The following is an 8,873-nucleotide window of genomic DNA, read 5'->3' as shown; positions in this document are numbered from 1 at the left end:
TTGATGAGATGCCGTTGTTGCAGAAATGCCGTTGTTGATGAGATGCCGTTGTTGCATGCAGAGATGCCGTTGTTGCAGAAATGCCGTTGTTGCAGAGATGCCGTTGTTGCAGAGGTGCCGTTGTTGATGAGATGCCGTTGTAGATGAGATGCCGTTGTTGCAGAGATGCCATTGTTGCAGAAATGCCGTTGTTGCAGAGATGCCGTTGTTGCAGAGATGTCGTTGTTGCAGAGTTGCCGTTGTTGATGGTGAATGCTGTTGTTGCATAGATCTATGCCGTTGTTGCAGAGATGCCGTTGTTACAGAGATGTCGTTGTTGATGGTGAATGCTGTTGTTGCATAGATCTATGTCGTTGTTGCAGAGATGCCGTTGTTACAGAGATGTCGTTGTTTATGGTGAATGCTGTTGTTGCATAGATCTATGCCGTTGTTGCAGAGATGCCGTTGTTACAGAGATGTCGTTGTTGATGGTGAATGCTGTTGTTGCATAGATCTATGTCGTTGTTGCAGAGATGCCATTGTTGCAGAGATGTCATTGTTGCAGAGATACCGTTGTTGCAGAGATATCGTTGTTGCAGAGTTGCCGTTGTTGATGGTGAATGCTGTTGTTGATGAGAATGTCGAGGCTGTTGCGGGAGCTGACGACAGCTCCTTCTCACAAACAGCCCATTTTTGCGAATTCATGGATTTCGGGAATCGGCGACACGACACCGTGGTTACGATACGTGTTTGTTGCAAACAATGTGCATCTAAGCGCGGACGGTTGGCCGTCGTACTCAGAAATTGTTACTTGTACCGCGGTTGAAATTATTTTTCCCGCGGTAAAATTTATTATTTCTGAGGACGGTGGCCAACCGTAGGCACTTGGGTGCACATTATTCACAACGGCTTATATACCCACAGCCGTATGTACCATCGGGGGACCAAGACGATAAGGAAGGAAGGACGATGGCCAACCATAAGTGTCTATGCTTATCCCCCCCCCCCCCCGCTGCGTGAAACGCCGTGTTATCCCAAACCGCTTCCCCCTCCGCTAATTGAAATTCTAAGCAGATCTTAGACTAAAGTCCCTGCTACGTTCTGTATCCGGATTCTAACACGGGATTTAGCGCGCGTTTGTATATATGCAGTTAGGAAGTCATGCGAAGGAAATTACGCAGCGAAATGGCTCGTTTGTATTACGATTATATTGGCGGTTGATGTTGTATTTACATAATGTGTCGTCATTAAAACCCGAGTGAAATTCTAAAATCAATCTAGTAGGGATGTTGGAAGCCTTCTATGTGCTAGGAGTTAGGCTTCATGGGACGTGAGGGGATGCAGGATTAGATTGTGTGTGTGTGTGTGCGTGTGTGCGTGCGTGCGTGCGTGCGTGCGTGCGTGCGTGCGTGCGTGCTAAGAATGAGGAGAGGAAGGTGGGGGTGGATTAGGAGAAGAAGGTGGAGAGGTCAAAGGGGGAGAATGCGGAGGGAAAGAGGTGCTTACAGAGGAGGGTGAGGAGGAGAAGGCCGAAGAGGAGGAATTGGAGGAGGAGGAGAAGAAGAAGAAAAAGAAGGAGGAGGCAGAGGAGGAGGAGGCAGAGGAAGAGGAAGAGGTGGAAGTGAAGGAGGAGAAGAATAAAAAGAAGGCAAAGGAGGAGGCGGAGGAGGAGGAGGAGGAAGAAAAAGGAGAAGAAGAAGAGAAGGAGGGAAGGCTCTATGGATTAAGAAGAAAGAGAGTGTCCACCACTTGTGTGCGTTCGTGCGTGCGTGAGAGCGTTCGTGCGAGCCTTCGTGAGAGCGTTCCTGTGAGCGTGCATGCACTCGCCCACCTACATTAACGCATCACATGCATACAAACACTCCCCTCAATCAATCCTCGCTGATATATCTCATCTGTATGATATATCCTCTTTCATCATACTCGGCGGGCGCCTACCTTTGTAAGGAATGCGGAGCTGCATGCAGCAGCAAGCACTCTAGATCTCCGTGTTTTGTTGGCGACAACCGAAGCTTACAGTGACGTCGCAGCCGACGGAGATACACCGATTACCACCACGATTTACCTACCACGTCGCGGGCAGGTAGCATATAGAAATAGCCGTCTCTGTCGCTTCACACAAGAGTCGATCGACTCTTATTTAACCTTCCATCTCGGTCCGTTTTTTTAACGGAAAAAAATGATGCACGAAATTGCAGGCACTTTGCTCGTCGATTAGTATCCTGGTAGTTTTAGTGAAAATGTAGCATCTTGTTCGACAGATGGAGTCTTACAAAAGTCTTACAGTTCACAGGGGAAATGTTCTCTAAATGAGTTTTTTTGTGAGGTATGAACTGAAGCTAGTTGAATAACAGGTTTTGTCCATACTCCCTCGCAATTGTTAGTCGTGTTGTTCGCTTCTTCGTGAATGGTTACTGTCTCTCAATGTCATATCATAGATCTATGTATATATATATGTCAGGATATGTATATATGTATATATGTCTATATTTGTGCTAGTATACGTGAGCAGTATCATGGTTTCATAGATCTATGTATATATATGTGTCAGGATATGTGTATATACACATATATATATATAGTAACACGTATCTGTTTATGCATAATTTATAGTTGCATCTGTGCTAGTATGTGTGAGCAGGTGTAGGTAGTAGTGCGTGCATATATACCCCCTGCTGCTGCTGCACATTACTACAGTGCGCGTATTAACGAGCGATGGAAACTAATTATGAGGTTTACCGGCTCTGCTGCCTGCCAGCTTCAGCTTCAGCATCCTTGCAGCTGCCTCGGCGAGATTAGCAGCTGTAGATTTCTTAGGCAAGATTTAAAAAATCGTTGGTGCAGAGGAAACAGCGGTGCTATTAGAGATGGGGGTTATTCTCCGTTCAACTCTTTATTATAGTACACTTTTCGAGTATGATGATGATATGGTTTGGCAATAGTGAGTGGATCTATAGTGGGGTGAGCATAGATACAAGAATGTATATATATAACCCAACACAAGAGTAATTAGGTAACGCTCTTATACGTCTGTGTTGAGACAGTAGCTTTCACCAGATTCTCAAAGGGGTCCATGACTCAAAAAAGGTTAAGATCCACTGCAGTCTAGATAAGAGGGGCATTCCTTCACTTCATCAGCGACCAGGCCCGTGACTTCTCACGCATCCATACAAAGTGCCTGTCCGTCTTGTCTTGAGGACTTAATTGTTTCTCACTCACCCCTTGTTTGCTTTCTGTTGGTCAGGTTGTTTGCCTCAGTCTGTGCAGTATGCTCGGGTGGTATTGACTCAACGTTTATAGGTGCACGAGCTTTGTTAGGGTGACAGTGCGCATTGAGGCGGCAACCTATGCAATAAGATTTTACAGCGTCTTTGGTGAGTGTATGCATATATTGCTGGCGGTGTGGGTTTGCTGCTGACTCACTGGCGTGTAAAAGGTGGAAAGGGTGGGTGGGGTGGGGGGGTGCTGGCTGCAAATAGTAAGCCTGCAGTGCTGCTATAGACTTGAACTGAAAATAACCGGCTTGTGGGAGAACACGTGGGATAATGTTAATGTGCAAGAGGTGAAATGTGTGTGCGTGTGTGTGTGTGGCTTTGATTTGCAGCACTTGCAAAAAATATTCTGAAATTAGAACTTAACTCATTCACGATTGATGGCAGATATGAATGATTGCTGCTATATAATTAACGATTGCTGTTATATAGTGACGATTAGTGTTATATAACTACCAATTATTGGTGTTATATAATTAATGATTGGTGATATATAATTAACGATAGGTGTTATATTGTAACAATTAGTGCTGATATTAATAATTGGTGGTATATAAAATGATATATATAAAATCAAGAGCAAAATGGTAATATAGCAATGATTGGTGTTATACGTGTTAATGATCGGTGCTATATATGAGTGATTGGTACCAAATGTTTTCTGGCAGGGAAGGAGGGATGTGTTTGTTATTGTTTACATGAAGGTTATGGTTGTTTATTGGTGAGCGATACAACTAGAGTAAGATAACAAGGGATGTTTTCCTTTCACTTTTATTTTTTGTTATTGTTAGTGTCTTGCCCCTGATAGATCTGTGGGTCGTATGTTTTTCGCCGAAGAAGCCAGGGGTCGAAATTGTGCGTCTGATTGCGCTATCCGTGTCTTTTGAAAATAGCGACCTCAGAATTCCTTCGCGTGCAAAATTTACTATGAATCCACGATATCCGACTATAAATACACGACTTTCTGTTTCCCATACGAACGTCAGCATTATAGAGGTATATACAGGATTAGTTTAAAAAAAACTTCCGAAAAAGATCCGAAAACTTCCTGTTCTGTTTCCAACACGAATGTCAGCACGACGACGATGCATGCGACGATGTGGCAGCGACGTATTCTAAGTTGTTTTAAAAAAAACTTCCCCAGAAAAATCCGAAAACTTTTCCTGTTCTGTTTTCTACACAGATGGAAGCGTTATAGACGTATGCTAAGTTAGTTCCCCAAAAAAAACTTCTCAAAAAAATATTAAACTTTAGTCTTCATTTTTTTACATTTACACATTCACTGGTTAACCTAACATCTAAGCTTCTAGGGTACATACGAGCATTCTTATGCACATCACCTCAACACTTCATCGTGACCCATTGTGAGCTGTCGTGGAGTGATCGGTGATTAATGCTGGTTGCCTCGTTACTTGCAGCGACGTGCCAGTACCTGTCGAGGTGATCCGACGACGGGAGGTGAAGTGGCTGCAAATGCTAGAGAACTGGGACAAGTACATGTGTAAAAAATACAAGAAGGTAAGTCTAGATAATAGCAGCTTTGTTTGTAGTACAGGCGAATACTCTGCCACCTCTCTTTTTCACCCTCGTGTGCGCTCTCTCTCTCTTTCTCTCGCGCGCAGGATCTCTCTCTCTCGCGTGCTCTCTCTCGCGTGCTCTCTCTCTCTCTGTCTGTTCCAATCTCTCAGAAACCCTCTCTCTTTCTCTGTGTGCCGCCCAGCTCTTTCTCTTGCTGTCGCTTTCTTTCTTTTTCTCGTTCTCGTTTTCATCTTCTCCGGCGCTCTCTCTCTCTCTCTCTCTCTCTCTCTCGATCTATCTCTATCTCTCTGTGTCTGTCTCTACCCTCCCTTCTCTCTCTCTTGCTGTTTCCCTCCCTTTCTCTCGTTCTCTCGCTCACATCTGGCTCTGCCTCTCTTTTTTGTTGAGCTTTCTCCCTCTCTCTCTTTCTCCCTCTCTATCTCTCTCTCTATATCTCTTCCCCTCTCTCTTGTCCCAGACTGTTTTCACGACTGTCCGGTAGCTGGATGATCACTAGCCGTGAGTCTCGGCTTGCTTGCTTTCCTAGCGTTTGCTTTCCTTTCCCCTGCCTCGCCTAGTTTTCAGGTATTGTTTGCTTGTTTTCTCTATGCACATGAACTACATACTCCGATGTGAAGCTATGAGCAAGTGAGAAAGTTGTGCAGACATATGGCAAGTGTGTGTGCGGGTAGACGTAGCTATAGTAGGCATAGCGTACTAGCCATAGTTATACCTATAGCGATGTGTGTGTGTGTGTGTGTGTGTGTGTGTTTGTGTGTGCGTGCGTGCGTGTTTATGTGTGTGCGAGCTCCATCTCAACGTGAAATCCGGCAATCCAATCAATGCTTGCGACTCTCTGTGTTCAAACATCAGCCTTCAGCAACTAGCCTAGCATCGCTCATGCACGCCAGCACGACTGACTGCTGCTGACTGCAGTTCAACCGTAATGGAAGCAGCACCTGATTAGTAGTAGAGACTAGAGAGAGAGACTCGTGGCAATGAGCGTGTCGTCACTTGATGCTGATGCTGATGCTAATTAGGAGGGAGCGCTGATGATCAATGCCAATTAACGGGACAGCTGCCCGGACGGACGGATACAGCTTCCCCTGATGCAGGGCGGGAAGCTGGCTGAAGCCGTGGTTTGTTACGATGATGAGAACAATTAGTGGCGTGCTCGTGGTACACCTAAGTAAGCGCAATGATGCTGCACCTGGGCGTGGCTGTTTTAAGCCAGGGAAGCGGAGCGAGGAGGAGAAGGAGGAGGAGGAGGAGGAGGAGGAAGCTCGGTGGAGGAGCGAGATCATTTACAACAGCTAGATGGGGATTCACTTTCAACTGAGCTGTTCGTGGCTACTAAGCATGGTCTGTCATCATCAGCAGCAGTGCGGTAGTTGATGCTTGGTACCAGAATTATAGTTATACTGAGCATGCTCCTGCTAGTAGGTAATACGCCTCATCTTCGTCTTCTGCTGCTCGTGGTTGTTGCCGAGGTGTTGCTCGTGGTTGCTGGAGTGTTGCTCGTGGTTGTTGCCGGGATGTTGCTCGTGGTTGCTGGAGTGTTGCTCGCGGTTGTTGCCGGGGTGTTGCTCGTGGTTGTTGCCGGGGTGTTGATCGTGGTTGCCAGGGTGTTGCTCGTGGTTGTTGCCGGGGTGTTGCTAGTGGTTGGGGGGCTGCTCGTGGTTGCCAGGGTGTCACTCGCGGTTGCCGGGGTGTCGCTAGTGGTTGCCGGGCTGTTGCTCGTGGTTAACAGGGTGTTGCTCGTAGTTGCCGGGGTGTTGCTAGTGGTTGCTGGGGTGTTGCTTGTGGTTGTTGCCAGGGTGTTGCTCGTGGTTGCCGGGATGTTGATCGTGGTTGCCAGGGTGCTGCTTGTGGTTGCTGGAGTGTTGCTCACGGTTGCCAGGGTGCTTCTCATGGTTGCTGGGCTGTTGCTCGTGGTTTTGGGATATTGCTTGTGGTTGCCGGGGTGTGTGGCCCGGTATCGCGTGTAGAGTCACTGCTGCCTCGGGCTGTTTACCTCGGCTGTTAGAAAGCCTGTTCTCCTGTGTTCTTGTTCTTTCCTGCTGCGGCGCGCAGCAGCAGCCGAGAAGTGGCACGAAAAAAGTTCGCAATTGCAAATACATTGGATTGCGTGCGTGTGCGTGTGCGTGCGTGCGTGTGTGTGCTATGACACATCGCTTAAACCGCGCATGTTCAGGCTGTAGATATGTATACATGTACGTATATATATATTTAAGCATGCAGTAGGGTTTATGGGTTTATTCAGGAGCTGGCTGTATATGGTGTGGGTGGTGGGTGGGGTGTTATAGGGGCACGCAGAGTTCATTGTCTGTGTGTGTGTGTGTGTGTGTGTGTGTGCCTGCGTGCGTGCGTGCGTGCGCGCGCGCGTGTGTGTGTCGGGGAGTTTGACGGGGTTAGAGTTAAAGGGACCGAGAGAGTTGTGGACGGGCAGAGAGAGAGAGAGAGAGAGAGACGCAGAGAGATTCAGAGACAGGACGGACATTTTTAAGGAGAGTTGTGGGCAGACGGGTAGACGGAGCTCATTGATCCACTGATATAGCAGGAATCTTGACAATCATCATTTTCAAGTGGAGAATGGTAAAATCAGTTATCGGGAGTGTTTTGTGTGAAGAATAGGGGGGGAGAGAGAGAGGGAGCGTGCGCACGAGAGAGATAGAGCAAGAGAGCTAGAAGAGTTAGCGCGCGAGAGAGAGTGAGGAGAGAGAGAGGAGAGATAGAGAGAGCGAGAGAGAGAGAGAGAGAGAAAGAAAGAGAGAGAGAGAGCTAGAGAGAGAGAGAGAGAGAGAGACAGAGAGAAAGAGACCGAGAGAAAGCGAGCGAGAGAGACCGAGTGAGAGGGAGAGAGGGGGGAAGACGGTGAGAGCGAGCGAGAGAGAGAGAAAGAGAGAGCGCGCGAGACAGAGAGAGAGAAAGAGAGAGAGAGACAGAGAAAAAAGAGAAAAGGAAAGAGGGATGCAAGAAGTCTAGCAGGTAAGGGCAGAAGGGAGAGAACAAGAGGGGACAATAGTGAAAATATTAAAGTGTGTGAAAGGAACCACGAGAGGAGGTAGGAGAATCAAGGCATACACGTGAACCGACCCATGCATGGGTGGTTGTCATTTCTTTGTGCAGCAATTGCTCCCATTATCGGCTCTATCTATCTATATATATAAAGATCCGTTATCAATCTGTCATCGTACGTAACAAGGAATGACTGCGATGCAGATGCCCACCCGTATGTATATATATATATATATATATACCCGTATACTACACGCACCCGTACACTCGCTCTACAGCTATTGCTGCGTGCGCACTCACGCACGAGACTTCCCCATGCACGCTGTTACCGTGGTTAGCGATGTGGGTAGTGGTGTAGCCATGGTGAGGGTAATCAGTGGTGGATGGGTGGGGGTGATGGATCAGCTTGTCACAGTCTACGTCCGCGCGTGTGTGTGTGTGTGTGTGTGTGTGTGGTGTGCGTGGCGTGCGTGCGTGCGTGCGTGCGTGCCGTGCGTGCGTGCGTGCGTGCGTGCGTGTGTGTGTGTGGATTGTGGATGGGTTGATGATGGATGAATAGATGAATGGATGATGGACTGATGATGGATAAATGAATGGCTGGGTGGCTAGATAGATGGATAGATAGATAGATCTGTTTTCATCAATGAGTCTACTCTGTTTAGGTGGAACAAATCATTGCACGCTTTACGCGTGAAATCTCCCACCGTTGTCCGTTCTGGAGGTTTGCCTGCGAAGACGAGATGCATTGTTGCAGAGATGCCGTTGTTGATGAGATGGCCGTTGTTGCAGAGATGCCGTTGTTGATGAGATGCCGTTGTTGCATGCAGAGATGCCGTTGTTGCAGAGATGCCGTTGTTGATGAGATGCCGTTGTTGCAGAGATCGCGTTGTTGCAGAGATGCCGTTGTTGCAGAAATTGCCGTTGTTGGCAGAGATGCCGTTGTTGCAGAGGTGCCGTTGTTGATGAGATGCGGTTGTTGCAGAGATGCCGTTGTTGCAGAAATGCCGTTGTTGCAGAGATGCTGTTGTTGGCAGGATGTCGTTGTTGCAGAGTTGCCGTTGTTGATGTGAATGCTGTTGTTGCAGA

Source organism: Priapulus caudatus, unplaced genomic scaffold, assembly GCF_000485595.1.
Source record: "Priapulus caudatus unplaced genomic scaffold, Priapulus_caudatus-5.0.1 Scaffold630, whole genome shotgun sequence".
Taxonomy (NCBI): Eukaryota; Metazoa; Priapulida; class Priapulimorpha; order Priapulimorphida; family Priapulidae; genus Priapulus; species Priapulus caudatus.
This window is presented reverse-complemented; position numbering follows the sequence as displayed.